The sequence below is a fragment of the Papaver somniferum genome, unplaced genomic scaffold (genome assembly GCF_003573695.1).
Source record: "Papaver somniferum cultivar HN1 unplaced genomic scaffold, ASM357369v1 unplaced-scaffold_160, whole genome shotgun sequence".
Taxonomy (NCBI): domain Eukaryota; kingdom Viridiplantae; phylum Streptophyta; class Magnoliopsida; order Ranunculales; family Papaveraceae; genus Papaver; species Papaver somniferum.
In genome coordinates this window covers 1333795-1350333 of record NW_020625487.1, presented here as the reverse complement: position 1 = coordinate 1350333, position 16539 = coordinate 1333795, and positions in this window count along the sequence as shown.

Genomic DNA, 16539 nt, shown 5'->3' with positions numbered 1-16539 from the left:
ACTCATAGCCATGATTTCTAGTATACGTTCCCGCGAGATACTGTGGGTGGTGATGTCATGACTCATAGAACACATCCTCGACGAGATACTGCTGATCGCATAGGTTTTGTAGAGCGTAAAAACATCCACGATTGGCTCATGAACCAATGCATCCATGATTTCAGTATGTCTTCATGTGACGTAGCTGGTTGTAATGTCATGATTTCTAGTATACATCCACGATGACATGCTGCTAGTCATGTAGGCTTTGTAGATGCATAAAAATATCCACTGCTGACTTCTGACCCATAGCGGAGACATTAATGTCTCCAGTACGCACGGCTCACACCTATTTGAGATCAAATACTGATTCCTAATACATCATCGCGAGATACACTGGCCATTGTAGGATTAGAATATCGCAGCAATAATGCCTCAGCGAAATTATTAATAACACAACACAGCAGTGTCGCAGAACAACTTCAGAAATGAAATAATAAACGACGTCAGCTAAATCATGAGAAAAATGTGATGGTCCTGCGAAAATTAGGGAGTTTGCGAGATTAACATTTGTAAGGTCGCGAGAATGTCGCAATCCATATCCGAAAATAAAGGACAGATTAGCTGTCATCCACTATGTAATTCCCTATAAATAGTCGTTCAGTTGTAAAGGAAAAGAGAGAGATCTTTTCTGAATGAGAAGCAATTAAATAGGAGAAAGAAAATCTAGAGCAGTGATTATTCTTGAGTCCTTTATCTTTTCTTGGAAGATTGTTCAAAGATTCATCGATAAAATTAAGATTGTTAATCCAAAAATGAGTTGAATGTTAATTAAATCTTGTGAGGGGTGTAATGTAGGATTTCCTGCAACTACATAATGGCGCTAGAAACAGGGAGGGATTGAATATTATTCTAGAAGAAATTGAAGATTAATATTGAGATTTGTGAAGATTTGGAGTAATTGGTTAAGAATTTTACATAATCTCTTTCAATTCATTAATATTGAAGAAATGGCTAGAAGAAGAAATATATCAGAACAACCAACTACTGTTAGAAGAAACAAGAGACTTGCTGGAAGGGAAAGAAGTGAAATGGGAGAATCTACTAGAATGAGAAATAATGGAGAAAATCAAATTCAACCACCAGTTCAACAAACACTAATACAAGGAAGGAATACATATTATGATAGGGTGAGTATACACACTTGGCAATCAAATTCAGCAGAAGAAATAGAAGAAGAACAACAAACCAGAAACCATAGACAGGTAGAGAGAAATCAAGAAGCAGATTAAGGAATAATTCATGAAGATGAGGAAATTGGAGCGTTAGAAACGTTGAGACGAAGAATACATGAAGAAAGAAGAGCTGAGGCAGAAGAACGTGCAAATCTAACAAGGCAAAATCACGAATTGAGGATTGGAAATACGAGACTACAGAGTAGAAGATCGAGAAGTGCTACAAAATCATATTCAAGATCGACTAGAACAGAGATGAGGCGAAACTCACCCACAATTAATGCTGGAAATAATATTCGAGAAGAAATATCAAATCCTAATGAAGAACATCGCGAAGATAGAGAAAGGACTAACGATCGTTACGTTCCACAAAATGAAACTTTAGATGATAGGCAAAATGATAGAAATCAAGAGAATGGACAACGTCAGGGACGAAATAATCAAGATGGCGAAGGGAATCGAGAGGAAGGAAGGATAATTTTACATGAGAGAGAAGCTCAAAGAAATCAACAAACGATTGAAGAAGAAATTGAAAGACATTATGCTGAACAAGCACGTTTAATTTGCGAACGTGAAAGATTGAGAGCCGAAATGGAAGAACAAGAGCTTCAGGAAACAATTCGCCAGAACAATCACGACAATCGAGAAAGAAGATGAACACAAAACCGGAACAACAATAATATCAATGAAGAGTATGATAGAGTACATAGGATGGCTGAAAGACAGCGAATGAAATTGATGAGAAATGAACAAAATCATGGAGGGGAAAATGAGAGACATCATCATATGCGAATTCAAGATAGAGATGAGGAAGAGAATCGCAGAAGAAGACGAGATGAGGATGATGAAGAAGAAATGCAAAATTTCGCGAGAGAAGAAAGACATGAACGCAGAAAAAGGGAGGCGAAATTAAAAATACCAATGGATCAAAATTCAGGTGTAAATAAACAAATCTTAAAAGAATTAAAATAAATGAAAGGAATGCTAAATAATAGAGGAGAAGTAGGCAGAAGACAATTAGAAGAAGTTATAGAAGAAGCTGCGAAAACTCCATTTACAAGGGAAATACAACTAGGAGGAATACCTCCGAAATGCAATTTGCCCGCATTAACCAGCATTTTTGATGGAACAACTTGTGCAATTCAACACATTAAAGCCTACGTGAGGTGCATGTTGCAATGGGAAAATCATGATGCCGTATTATGCAAGTATTTTGCATCCAACTTAACAGGTGAGGCTTTAAAATGGTTCGAAGGTCTACCAAAGAATACAATAACATCCTTCAATCATTTGCAGACTAGATTCCTGGGGGCATATATAAGTAACAATTCTTCGCGACCTGGTATTGAAGACGTGTTTGGATTAAAACAAAGGATTAGCGAAAGTTTGAAGCACCTAACTAAAAGATGGAGGACTGTGTAGCGAAATGGCTGACCGTGTGGATGAGAGATATCTTATCTTATCATTTATCAATGCGTCTGCATCCAACCAATCTATTGTATATCCAAATTTTCAGAGTCAAGAATACGATCACAATGACTGAATTGCGAGAACTTCAGGAAGAATATATTGCTCTAGAGGAAAGGCAAAATGAAATGGAATCACACCCGGTTGCGAACATAAGTTCACAAACAGCGAATGCAAGCTTATTACCCAAACTAATAAATACAGTGGCCAGCACTTCGCAAGTACAACAAGAAAAGGTGACGGGCAACAATCAACAGAAACTGGTGGCTATGAGAAGCCGAGATCAAGAGGAGTATAAAATAGAAAGAAGTTTCTACAATCGTGGTGGAAATAACAAGATTCAAAGACTCGATCAGCCGCAAAAAAACTTTTGGAGGTCAAAGACAAAACTATAATAGAGGACAAGGAGGTCACAAGGTAGTATGGGAAGAAATCTGTAAGATCAGAATCTCGCAACAATTATGTCTCAGCGAAATTATCAATTGTATTGCACAATAGCATCGTGAACAATTTCAGAAATGACGTCAGCAAGGATCGTGAGAAAAATGTGATAGTCTTGCGAAAATTAGAGAGCTTGCGAAATTAACATTTGTAAGGTTGCGAGAATGTCGCAAACCACATCCAAAAATAAAGGACAGATTAGCTGTCATCCACTATGTATTTCCTTATAAATAGTCATTCGAGTTGTAAAGAGGTAGAGAGATCTTTTTGAGTAAGAATTAAGTAAATAAGAGAGAGAAAGTCCAAAGCAGAGATCATTCTTGACTTCTTTATCTTTCTTGTAAGAAAATTCAAAAATTAATCAATAAAATTAAGAGTGTAAACCTAAAAATGAGTTGATCAACAAAGAAATCATATGAGGGGTGTAGTGTAGGATTTCCTGCAACTACATAATGGCGCTAGAAACAGGTACAATTGAAGATTATTCTAGAAAAATCTAAAGATTGATATTGAGATTTATGAAAATTTAAAGTAATTGATTAAGAATTTTTCATAATTTATTGGAATACTGTTAGCATTGAAGAAATGGATAGAAGAAGAAATACATCCGAACAACCGACTACTATTAGAAGAAGCAAAAGAATTGCTGGAAGAGAAAGAAGTGAAATGGGAGAATCTACTAGAATGAGAAATAATAGAGAAAATCTAATTCAATCGTCAATTCAACAAATACTAGTTCAAGAGAGGAATACAGATTATGACAGAGTGAGCGTACACACTTCGCGATCAAATTCAGCAGAAGAAATAGAATAAGAGCAACAAAATAGAAATTACAGACAGGAAGAGAGAAATCAAGAAGAAGATGAAGGAATAATTCATGGAGGTGAGGAAATTGGAGCGTTAGAAACATTGAGACGAAGAATACATGAAGAAAGAAGAGCTGAGGCAGAAGAACGTGCGAATTTAACAAGACAAAATCACGAATTAAGGATGGAGAATATCAGATTGCAGAATAGAAGATCGAGAAGTGTTACAAAATCATATTCTAGATCGACTAGAAGAGAAATGAGGCAAAATTCACCCGCGATCAATGCTGGAAACAATATTCAAGAAGAAATGTCAAATCCTAATGAAGAATATCGCGAAAATAGAGAAAGAATTGATGATCGTTACATTCCACAAAATAAAACTTTTGATGATGGGAAAATTGGAGGAAATCAAGAGAACGGGCAAAATCAGAGACAAAATAACCAAGATGGCGAAGGAAATCAATAGGAAGGAAAAATAATTTTACATGTGAGAGAAACTCAAAGAAATCAACAGACGATTGAAGAAGAAATTGAAAGACATAATGCTGAACAAGCACGTTTAATCTGCGAACGTGAAAGATTGAGAGCGGAACGGGAAGAACAAGAGTTTCATGAGACAATTCGCCAAAACAATCATGACAATCGGGAAAGAAGGCGTATACAAAACCGGAATAACGATAATCTCAATGAAGAGTATGGTAGAATAAAGAGAATGTATGAAAGACAACGAATTGAATTGATAATAAATGAACAAAATTATGGAGGTGAAAATGAACGACGTCATCATTTGCGAATTCAAGATAGGGATGAGGAAGAGAATCGCAGAAGAAGGAGAGATGAGGATAAAGAATAAGAGATACAAAATTTCGCAAGAAAAGATAGACGTGAACGCAGAAGAAGAGAAGCAAAATTAAAGAGACCAATGGGTCAAGATTCAGGAGTAAATAAACAAATCTTGAAAGAATTAGAAGAAATGAGGGGAATGCTAAATAACATAGGAGAAGTAGGTAGAAGACAATTGGATGAAGCAATAGAAGAAGCTGCGAAAACTCCATTTATAAGGGAAATACAATTAGGAGGAATACCACCGAAATGCAATTTGCCTGCATTAACCAGCATTTTCGATGGAATAACTTGTGCAATTCAACACATTAAAGCTTATGTGAGGTGCATGTTACAATGGGAAAATCATGATGCGGTATTGTGAAAATATTTCGCATCCAGCTTAATAGGAGAAGCGTTAAAATGGTTTGAAGGTTTGCCAAAGAATACAATAACTTCATTTAATCGTTTGCAGACTACATTTTTGGGGGCATATATAAGTAACAATTCCTCACGACCTGGTATAGAAGATGTGTTTGGATTAAAGCAAAGGGTTGGCGAAAGTTTGAAACATTTGACTAAAAGATGGAGAACTATGTTTAGCGAAATGGCTGGCCGTGTAGATGAGAGATATCTCATATTATCATTTATCAATGCTATGTTTGCAACAAACCTGTTGTATGTCCAAATTTTCAGAGTCAAGAATACGATTACAATGACTGAATTGCGAGAACTTCAAGAAGAATACATTGCTTTAGAGGAAAGAAAAAATGAAATGGAATCATATCCAGTTGCGAACACCATCTCACAAACAGCGAATGCAAGCTTATTACCCAAGATGATAAACACAGTGGCGAATACTTCGCAAGTACAACAAGAAAAGGTGACAGGTAATAATCAGCAGAAGTTGGTAGCTATGGGGAGTCGAGATCAAGAAGAGTATGAAAGAGAAAGAAATTTCTATAGTCGTGGAGGAAATAACAAGATTCAAAGACTCTATCAACCACAAGAAACTTATGTAGGTCAAAGACCAAACTTTAATATAGGACAAGGAGGTCACAAGGTAGTATAGGAAGAAATCAAGATGCCACCTCTAAATGTAAGTGTGGAGAAGATATGTGAAGCTATAATCTTGATGGAGAATATACCAACACCATGGAATATGGGAACGGAACCACCTCCAAATCACACAAGTCATGAATTTTGTTCTTATCAGCATTTTCATGGACATACCACAAACGATTGCAGAAATGAAAAGATAATTATTTTGAGAATGATAGATCAAGGAAAACTAAACGACTTTCTGGTAGGGCATCCGCAACCTCAACCATTACCACCACCGCCAGAACATCACAAAGTGAATACGATGAAAAAGAAAGAAACATTCTTCATAGAAGTTGGTGCAAAAGCAAAAAATCTATTATGTCACTCTATCGTACATTCATATAAGAAAATTGAAGATTTTCATGATAATATTTTGAGTAGAGTGTTTGCAAGAGATAGTAATGGAAGAGAAATTATGAATATTGCGAAAATCTCGCTATTAGAGGAATGGCAGAAACATATCATTTCTTTTACCGAAGAAGAAATTCCCGAAGGAGAAGAGGTGCATGACAATCCATTGGTAATAAAATTAGAAATTAATCCAAAACTGAAAGAAGATAAGGATGATGAAGCTGAAGATTCATGGGAAATCAATAGAATTCTAATCGATACTGGAAGCTCTGTGAACATCTTATTTTATCATACTTATAAAACCATGGGTGGAAGAGATGACGATCTTATACCATCAACATATAAGATTTATGGTTTAATGAATCACCCTACAATGCGTTAATTGGTCGACCTTGGCTACATGGGATTCTAGGTGTAGCTTCAACTTTCCATCAATGCATCAAATTCCCTCACCCCAATGGTGTAGGAATCATAAAGGGAGATTGGGTTGAAGGAAAGAAATGTTACTGAGATAGAATCTTGCGAAGGAAGAGCAAACAAGAAGGAAAACTGGCGACACAAAATCAACGATGTTCAAAGAAGTGAGAAGTTGATGGTGGATACAATCGAAAAGAAAGGATAAGAGATGTTACAAAATCAATTCTAGCTCAGGATAAAAAGGATGAACATACCATTACCAAGGAAGCAGTAGCAGAAAATCATAAAGAAGCAGAGGAGGGAAAAAGTAATAAAAGAAAGAAATGTATGAATGATTAAGTTGTTGTGATAATCTCGCAATAAGTAAAATTCTCAAAAACACATTTGATTGAACAACAAAATTGAGATTGCGAAATTCAGATACAATATTATGAATTGCGAGACTCTCGCAGAGATAATGAATTTTATAAAAATAATCAGAAAAGAATGACAAAAGAGAAAGAGGCGAACCTTTATGGCGTACACCCTAGTTCGCGAGTAAAATTTCGCAAGAGGAAAATGTAAGACCTAAAGTACGTCATATTAGGGGGTACCTGTTACATGGCTCAGGGAAAGGCTACACCGCCACCGGAACCTGAGTCATGGAGATTTGGGGTCAATAAATCCCATCCGGGAGAGGCACCTTGGATTCTCAACTTAAGCATATGACTTAGGTTGGGAGGCTAAGGTAATAAGGACTCTCTCAAGGAGTGCAGAATCTGATCAAGGGGCCGAGGTACACGGTTGAGTCAAGGGTGCCGAGGGCGCTTGAAGCGCCCTTGCCATTCTTGACAAGTCTTGGCTTATACTGCACTCGGCCTGAAGAAAACCCCACTTAGGGTGCAGTCTCGTAACCATAAACCCCATATGTAAAAGGGATAAGAGGCTGCGAAAACAACTGGTTGTTGTTAAGACTGGATGGGAGGATCTAACCTTGTATGGTATAAGTACGCCTCCTTGAAGGGGCAAGCAGGGGGAGATAAGGGCGGCACCCTCCATTAGGGAGCTGATAAGTGTCTTAAGACACAAATGTCATGAGGCTTTTTATTCGCAAGGATATTAAGGCTTGTCATATTTGTGCAACAGTCCTGAAGAGGCAATAATACAAAAGAAAAAGATAAGACGAGATCAATGGGTTTTCGCATGAAAATGCGAAGACGTCCTGCGATTTCGTCGCACGACGGCAATGTCATGGGGCTTTATTTTATCAAGAATATTTAGGCCTGTCATATATTCGCAACATTCCTAAAGAGGCCATAATACAAAAGAAAAAGTTAAGGCAAGATCAATGGGTTTTTGCATGAAAATGCAAGGACGTCCTGCGATTTTGTCGCAATGACAAGAGGTGACATAATAAGACCTTTAATTAGGAAGGCAAAATAAGACCACACAGGAATGAGATTTTGAAAAGAAACAAAAATCACTTCGCAAAAGGCTGCGAAATTATACAATAAGAAAAGTTATATGAAATCTCTCATTTAGATTTAAATAACAGAGGCAAGTATGGGAATGTATGAAATTAGAAAATGTTATTTATCTCCATATGAGAGATTTACTCAAAAATTCAAGAATTAATAATTATATTGATTAATTGTATTGCAAAGAATAATTGTTTTCATTCATGCAGGTTAAAATGGAAGAAACGCAAATATACAGAAAGAAGAAATAAGTGTACAAGTATTACAAAGAATCAAAGAAAGAAGTAAAGAATATTTCTTGGTTAATCCTTATTATCTTCACCAGAATTGTTTCCTTCTTCATCTACGTCAGAATCTTTATCACCATCAGAACTTCCATCACTATCAGACTCTTCATCGTCAGCTTCACTATCAGAGATAATCAAACTGGGAGTATTTTGTGGGATTTCTTCTAAAAGACAAGGATAATCAGAATGAGGGGTATTATGATCATCACAAACCATCTGGATGGTTTGATTGCGAAAATGCATAGCGTCATTCTTAAAATTCTCAGTAGTGATTATGATTTGATTCTTCAATCTAGAATACTTGTTGTTGCGAGAAGAAAGATTCTTTGCGAGTTCCTTCTTTTCAGCTTCAAGTTCTTCAATCTTTTCACGATATTTATTTTCAGAATTTGCGAACAAAAGGCAATCAATTATTAATTGGATGAAAATTCATAAGAAGCAAAAGATTAGTAAAGAAGAGCAATTAGCAACCTTCTCTGTCAGAAATCATGTCTCTAATCAAGGCAGTATGTTCAACTTGGAGACTAACATTTACGCCTAAATCTTTTCTAGCATCATCTAAAATTTTCGCAGCCCAGACAAATTCATCCTCACTACTTATGAGAAGACGAGAACGAATTTGATTTTCCCTTTCGCAGAGTTCAATATTCTTGCGGTTAGCTTCATCTCGCTCAAGTTGAACTTCAAGGAGAGCCTCTTGGAATTTCGCTAAATCCTTGGCACCTTGATCAGAGATACGATCCTTATCATCTATGAGACCGCTAATTTTGGTTCTTAATTCTTTGGTTTTCTCTTTGGAATCAATAAGGAGACGCTTAAATCTGTTGGCTAAGCATAAACTGGATATATGATCAATCTCTAAGAGACGAAATTTCGATCTAAGTTCATTTAGATAAAGAGATGAAATTCTATCATTTGAGAAGTTATTTAAAGAATTGTTAAGGCGTTCAAGAAGGGTATCATTATCCAAGGCATTAGGAAATGTGCGAAGAAGGTTAACTTCATCAGAAAGACCATAAATGTCTGCAAAAAGGATCATTTAAATAAGATAAAACAACATAATGAATTAATAAAGAGAAAAAAAGAGCAACATACCGTAAAGATGATTATTGGCTTGTTGAAGAATAGAAATTTTATTCTTATATGAGGAAGATTCAATTTCTAATTTCCTATTTTTCTCGCGAAGACTTTTAACTTCAGCTTCCAAGTCCTCATTCTTTCTGCGAAATTGAAGATTTTTTTTTCAAGATTTTCGCGTCTTCTCTCCAGATCTGAGGCAACAGCAAAAGAAGCTTTTCCAGCCTGCGAAAATAAAAAAAAAAATTAATATAGAAAGAGCTTTTGAGTTATAATAATGAAAAAGTAAAAAGATAAAAGTATACCAGACTATTGAGAGAATGCAAGAAGTCGGGAGTCACTGATCTAGAAACTCCGCGAAGAGAGTTATCACCATCCAGTAAAGGGACGTCACAAAGGGTAGCGAGAGCTTTGCAGGTATTTGCGAATTGGTTATCTCCCATCCCTTGTAGAGAATCAGAAAAGAGGCCAGAAAGCTTAGCCATAGAAGATTCAGGTGGAGAATCTTCAGTTGCAGCAAGATCATCGTTATCTTCATCACCCTTATCATTTTCAGAACTTTCGTTAGGAAGAACATTTGAAGGAGAAGGAGAACGAACTTTTATTTTCTTTGGAGGAGGACCAGTTGATTTTTTCCTGCGAAGAGTACCTTTACCTTTATCACCAATCTTCGCAGCATCAACAGATTCTTCTACTTCAGCAATAACCTTCACACACAGATAAAAATAAGAAATGTAAGCATAGAAGTAACAGTACTATTTAAAGTCATAAAAGAAAATTTCTTACCTCATCTGTGTATGAGCGAAGAGCTAACAGAGTACTAGATTTCCCAGTCCTGTTATAACTATCTTTTAGTTTTTGGATCTGAGGAATATGGCAAGAGTTAGCGAACTGAATAGTAAAAATCAATAAAGAAGTATAAAATGAGTTAAAGGGGAGAAGTATACCTCTTTATCCTTCTCGGGCCAGGAGAAAACCCAAGGTTGATATGCAGCGAGATTCGCAGGAAGAACGTTTTATCCAGCAATGTAAGGACCCTTTAGCATTAAAGGAAACACACACCATTTGTCATCTTTGGATTGGCGGGGAGTTGTGTTTTTACCAGAATGTCAGTCAATATCTTGCATAAGAATTTTGGCTTCATCAATGTTATCTTTTCTTCTTAATCAAGTACCCCAGCGAGTATTCTCTTTCTTCATGAAGATAAGTTTGTAGTTTTCAAAGAAATTCTCCACTGTATATTTCTCAACAACTATCTCTAGGTCTGCGAATATTGTATCCCTAAGTTCTTTGGATTAAAGAGATCCTCTACCAGCACCACGATTAGCGAACTCTAGCATCAGACTGATGAAGTCCCCACTTAGTTGGAAAATGGCTCGCGAAAACCCCGGATGAGCGAGCATTTCATAAAATAAAGGAATGTCTGGGTTATAAAGAGGAATAGGGAGACCTGCGAGAATTTGACCTAGATAAATTATGATTGATTGATCATCACAATTTTGATTGGAGAAAAGCTTGACAGAAAGAATTGATTTGGCATTCACACCAGGAATGGGGGAGAGTGTAAGATCTTTATTAACAAGATCTTTTTGGACATCTTGTAGATTCTTCTCATATCTATGACCACTTGGATCCATGATTGAATATAGAGTATGGGAATGTATAGAAAGTAAAAGAATTGAAGGAAGAAAAAATTACAGCAGCAGAATTTGCAGAAGAATGATAGAGTTGCAGAGATGAGAGAATAAAAATAGAAGAGAAAGTAAAAAGAAAAGTGGAAAGAGGGAGAAGATTATATAAAAAAAATTTACTTCTCGAAGAAATAAACACCATTAAGACGAAGAGACGTGAGCGGTTGAAAGGTGGCGGTTACAGAAGACGTGTCAAGAAATAAATGGAAGAGAGAGTACGTGTGATAAATGTGGAATATGAAAAGATAAGCAGTTGCGACATTTCTCACATCATTCTCTACTTTGCAGAGAAGATATGAGAAGATGCAAGATGTAGGATCAGAATCTCGCAACAATTATGTCTCAGCGAAATTATCAATGGTATTGCACAATAGCGTCGCAGAACAATTTCAGAAATGACGTCAGCAAGGATCATGAGAAAAATGTGATAGTCTTGCGAAAATTAGAGAGCTTGCGAAATTAACATTTGTAAGGTTGCGAGAATGTCGCAAACCGCATCCGAAAATAAAGGACAAATTAGATGTCATCCACTATGTATTTCCTTCTAAATAGTCATTCGAGTTGTAAAGAGGGAGAGAGATCTTTTTGAGTAAGAATCAAGTAAATAGGAGAGAGAAAGTCCAAAGCAGAGATCATTCTTGACTTCTTTATCTTTCTTGTAAGAACATTCAAAAATTAATCAATAAAGTTAAGAGTGTAAAGCTAAAAATGAGTTGATCAACAATGAAATCATATGAGGGGTGTAGTACAGGATTTCCTGCAACTACAAAATCAAGATGCCACCTCTAAATGCAAGTATGGAGAAAATATGGGAATCTATAATTTTGATGGAGAATATACCAACACCATGGAACATGGGAACAGAACTACCTCCAAACCACAGAAGTCATGAATTCTGTTCTTATCATCATTTTCATGGACATATTACAAACGATTGCAGAAATATAAAAAAAAATTATTCTGAGAATGATAGATCAAGGAAAACTAAACCACTTTTTGGTAGGGCACCCACAATCTCAACCGTTTCCACTGCCACCACCAGAGCATCCTAGAGTAAACACTGTGAAAAAGAAGGAAATATTCTTCATAGAAGTTGGTGCAAAAGCAAAGAATCTATTATGTCACTCTATCGTACATTCATACAAGACAATTGAAGATTTTCATGACAATGTTTTGAGTAGAGTGTTCGCACGAGACAATGATGGAAGAGAAATTATGAAAATTGCGAAAATCTCGCCACTAGAGGAATGACAGAAACATGCTATTTCTTTTACCGCAGAAGAAGTCCCCGAAAGTGGAGAGGTACATGACAATCCATTGGTGGTAAAATTAGAAATTAATCCAAAACGGAAAGAAGATGAGGATGATGAAGCTGGAGATTCATGGGCAATTAATAAGATTCTAATCGATACTGGAAGCTCTGTGAACATCTTATTTTATCATACTTATAAAACTATGGGAGGAAGAGATGATGATCTTATACCATCAACATATAAGATATATGTTTTTAATGGTGCTGCTAACAAGCCTAAAGGGGATGTTACTATGCGAATTCCATTGAATGGAATATCTTCTGAAATCATGTTCTGTGTCGTTGACGTAGAATCACCCTACAATGCATTAATTGGTCGACCTTGGCTACATGGGATTCTAGGTGTAGCTTCAATTTTCCACCGGTGCATCAAATTCCCTCACCCCAGCGGTATATGAATCATAAAAGGAGATTGGGTTGAAGGAAAGAAGTGTTACGAAACTGAGGTAGAATCCTGCGAAGGAAGAGCAAACAAGAAGGAAAGTTGGCGACAGAAAATCAAAGAGACACAAAGAAGTGAGATATTGATGGTGTATGCAATCGAACGAAAAGAAGAAGAAATGTTGCAAAACTAATGCTAGCTCAGAATAAAAAATGGTGAACATACCACTACCAAGGAAGCAATAGCAGAAAATAACAAAGAAGCAGAGAATGGCAAAGGTAATAAAAATAAGAAATGTATGAATGATTGATTTGTTGCGACACTCTCGCAACAAATAAAATTCTCAAAAATACATTTTATTGAATGACAAAATTGAGATTGTGAAATGCAAATACGATATGATGATGTGCGAGAATCTCGCAGAGATAATGAATTCTACAAAAGACAATCAGAGAACAATGACAAAAGAGAAAGGGGCGAACCTTTATGGCGTACTCCCTAGTTCGCGAATACAATTTCGCAAGAGGAAAATGTAAGACCTAAAGTACGTCATATAAGGGGTACCTATTGCATAGCTCAGGGAAAGGCTACACCGCCAGCGGAACCTGAGTCATGGAGATTTGGGGTCAATAAAGCCCATCCGGGAGAGGCACCTTGGGTTCTCAGCTTAAGCATATGACTTAGGTTGGGCGACTAAGGTAATAAGGACTCTCCCAAGGAGTGCATAATCTGACCAAGGCGCCGAGGTACACGGTTGAGTCAAGAGTGCCAGGGGAGTCTGGAGCGTACCTTGCCATTATTGACAAGTCTTGGCTTATACTGCACTCGGCCCGAAGAAAACCGCACTTAGGGTGCACTCTCGTAACCATAAGCCCTATAGGTAAAAGGGATAAGAGTCTGCGAAAATAACTGGTTGTTGTTAAGACCGGATGGGAGGAGCCAACCTTGTATGGTAGAGGTACGCCTCCTTGAAGGGGAAACCAGGGGGAAGATAAGGGCGACACCCTCCATTAGGGAGCTGATAAGTGTCTTAAGACGCAAATTTCATGAGTCTTTTTACTCGCAAGGGTATTAAGGCTTGTCATATTTGTGCGGCAATCTTTAAGAGGAAATAATACAAAAGAAAAAGATAAGACGAGATCAATGGATTTTCGCATGAAAGTGCGAAGACGTCCAGCGATTTCGTCGCAAGACGACAATGTCATGGGGCTTTATTTTCGCAAGAATATTTAGGCCTGTCATATTGTCGCAACATTCCTGAAGAGGCCATAATACAAAAGAAAATGTTAAGGCAAGATCAATGGGCTTTTGCATGAAAGTGCAAGGACGTCCTGCGATTTTGTCGCAATGACAAGAGGTGGCATAATAAGACCTTTAACTAGGAAGGCAAATTAAGACCACACATGAATGAGATTTTGAAAAGAATCAAAATTCACTTCGCATATGATTGCGAAATTATACATAAACAACTGCGAAGTTGAGGCACAAAATAAGAAAAATCTGCAAAATCTCTCATTTAGATACAAATAACAGAGGCAAGTATGGGAATGAATGAAATTAGAAAATGTTATTTGTCTCCATATGATAGATTTACGCAAAAATTCAAAAATTAATGATTATGATGATTAACCGTATTGCAAGGAAGAATTGTTTTAATGAATGCAAGTCAAAATGAAAAAAACTCATATATTAAGGAATATGGGGAACCAAAAGAATTCGCAAATATACAGAAAGAAGGAATAAATGTACAAGTATTACAGAAGATCAAAGAAAGAAACAAAGACTACTTCTTAGTTGATCCTTCATCATCTTCATCAGACTTGTTCTCTTCTTCGTCTGCATCAGAACTTTTATCTCCATCAGAACCTTCATCACCATCAGATTCTTCATCATCAGCTTCGCTATCAGAGATAGTCAGACTAGGAATGTTCTTTGGGATCTCCTCCAAGAGACAAGGATAATCAGAGTGAGGAATACTATGGTCATCACAAACCATTTGAATAGTTTGATTGCGAAAATGCAGAGCGTCGTTCTTAAAGTTCGCAACAGTGATCTTGATTTGATTATTTAATCTAGAATACTTGTCGTTGCGAGAAGAAAGACTTTCTAAGTTCCTCTTTTTCAGCTTCAAGTTCCTCAATTCTTTCGCGATATCTACTTTCAGAATCTGCGAGCAAAAGGCAATCAATTAATAACTTGATGAAAATTCATAAGAAACAAAATATTAGTGAAGAAGAACAGTTAATAACCTTCTTTGTCAGAAATCATATCTCTAATCAAGGATGTATGCTCAACTTGGAGACTAACATTTACACCTAAATCTTTTCTGGCATCATCTAAGATTTTCGCAGCCCAAGCGAATTCATCCTCATTATTTATAAGGAGACGAGAACGAATTTGGTTTTATCTTTCGCAGAGCTCGGTATTCTTGCGGTTAGCTTCATCTCGTTCAAGTTGAACTTCAAGAAGGGTCTCTTGGAATTTCGCCAAAGCCTTAACACCTTGATCATAGATGCGATCCTTATCATCTATGAGACCGCTAATTTTGGTTCTTAGCTCATTGATTTTCTATTTAGAATTAAGAAAGAAACGTTTAAATCGGTTGGCTAAGCCTAAACTAGATCTATGGTCAATCTCTAAGAGGCGAAATTTGGATCTCAGTTCATTCAGAGAAAGAGATGAAATTTTATCATTTGAGAAACTATTTAAAGATTTATTAAGACGCTCAAGAAGGGTATCATTATCCAAGGCATTAGGAAATGAACAAAGAATGGTAGCTTCATCAGAAATACCATAAATGTCTGCAAAAAGGATCAATCAAATAAGATAAAACAACAGGATGAATGAATGAAGGGAAAGGAGAAAATTAACATACCATAGAGTTGATTATTAGCTTGCTGAAGACTAGATATTTTATTCTTGTACGAAGAAGAATCAATTTCTAGTTGTTTGTTCTTCTCGCGAAGACCTTTGACTTCAGTTTCCAGTTCCTCATTATTTGCACGAAATTGAAGATTCTTCTTTTCAAGAATTTCGCGTCTCCTCTCCAGATCTGAGGCAATAGCGAAAGAAGCTTTTCCATCCTGCGAGAAAATGTAAAAAGTATTAAAATAAAAAGAGATTTTGAGTTACAATAATGAAGAAGTAAAAAGACGAAACCATACCAGACTATTAAGAGAATGCCGGAAGTTGGGAGTAACCGATCTAGAAACTCCGTGAATAGAATTATCACCATCCAATAAAGGAACATCGCAAATCGTAGCGAGAGCTTTGCAGGTATTAGCGAGTTGACTATCTCCCATTCCTTGCCAAGAATCAGAAAAGATGCCAGAGAGATTATCCATAGAAGATTCAGATGGAGAATCTTCATTTGCAGCAAGGTCATCATTATCCTCATCACTCTCGGAGTTTTCATGAAAAGGAGTATTTGAAGAAGAGGAAGAACGGATTTTTCTCTTCTTTGAAGGAGTAGCAGTTGGTTTTTCCCTGCGAAGAGCACCTTTGCCTTTATCACCAGTCTTCGCAACATTGGCAGGCTCTTCTATTTCAGCAATAACCTTCACACACAGATAGAAATAAGAAATAGAGGCAACAATATATTGTTTAAAATCATAAGAGAATATTTCTTACCTCATCTATGTATGAGCGAAGAGCTAACAAGGTACTAGCCTTACCAGTCATGTGGTAGCTATCTTTCAGTTTCTGGAT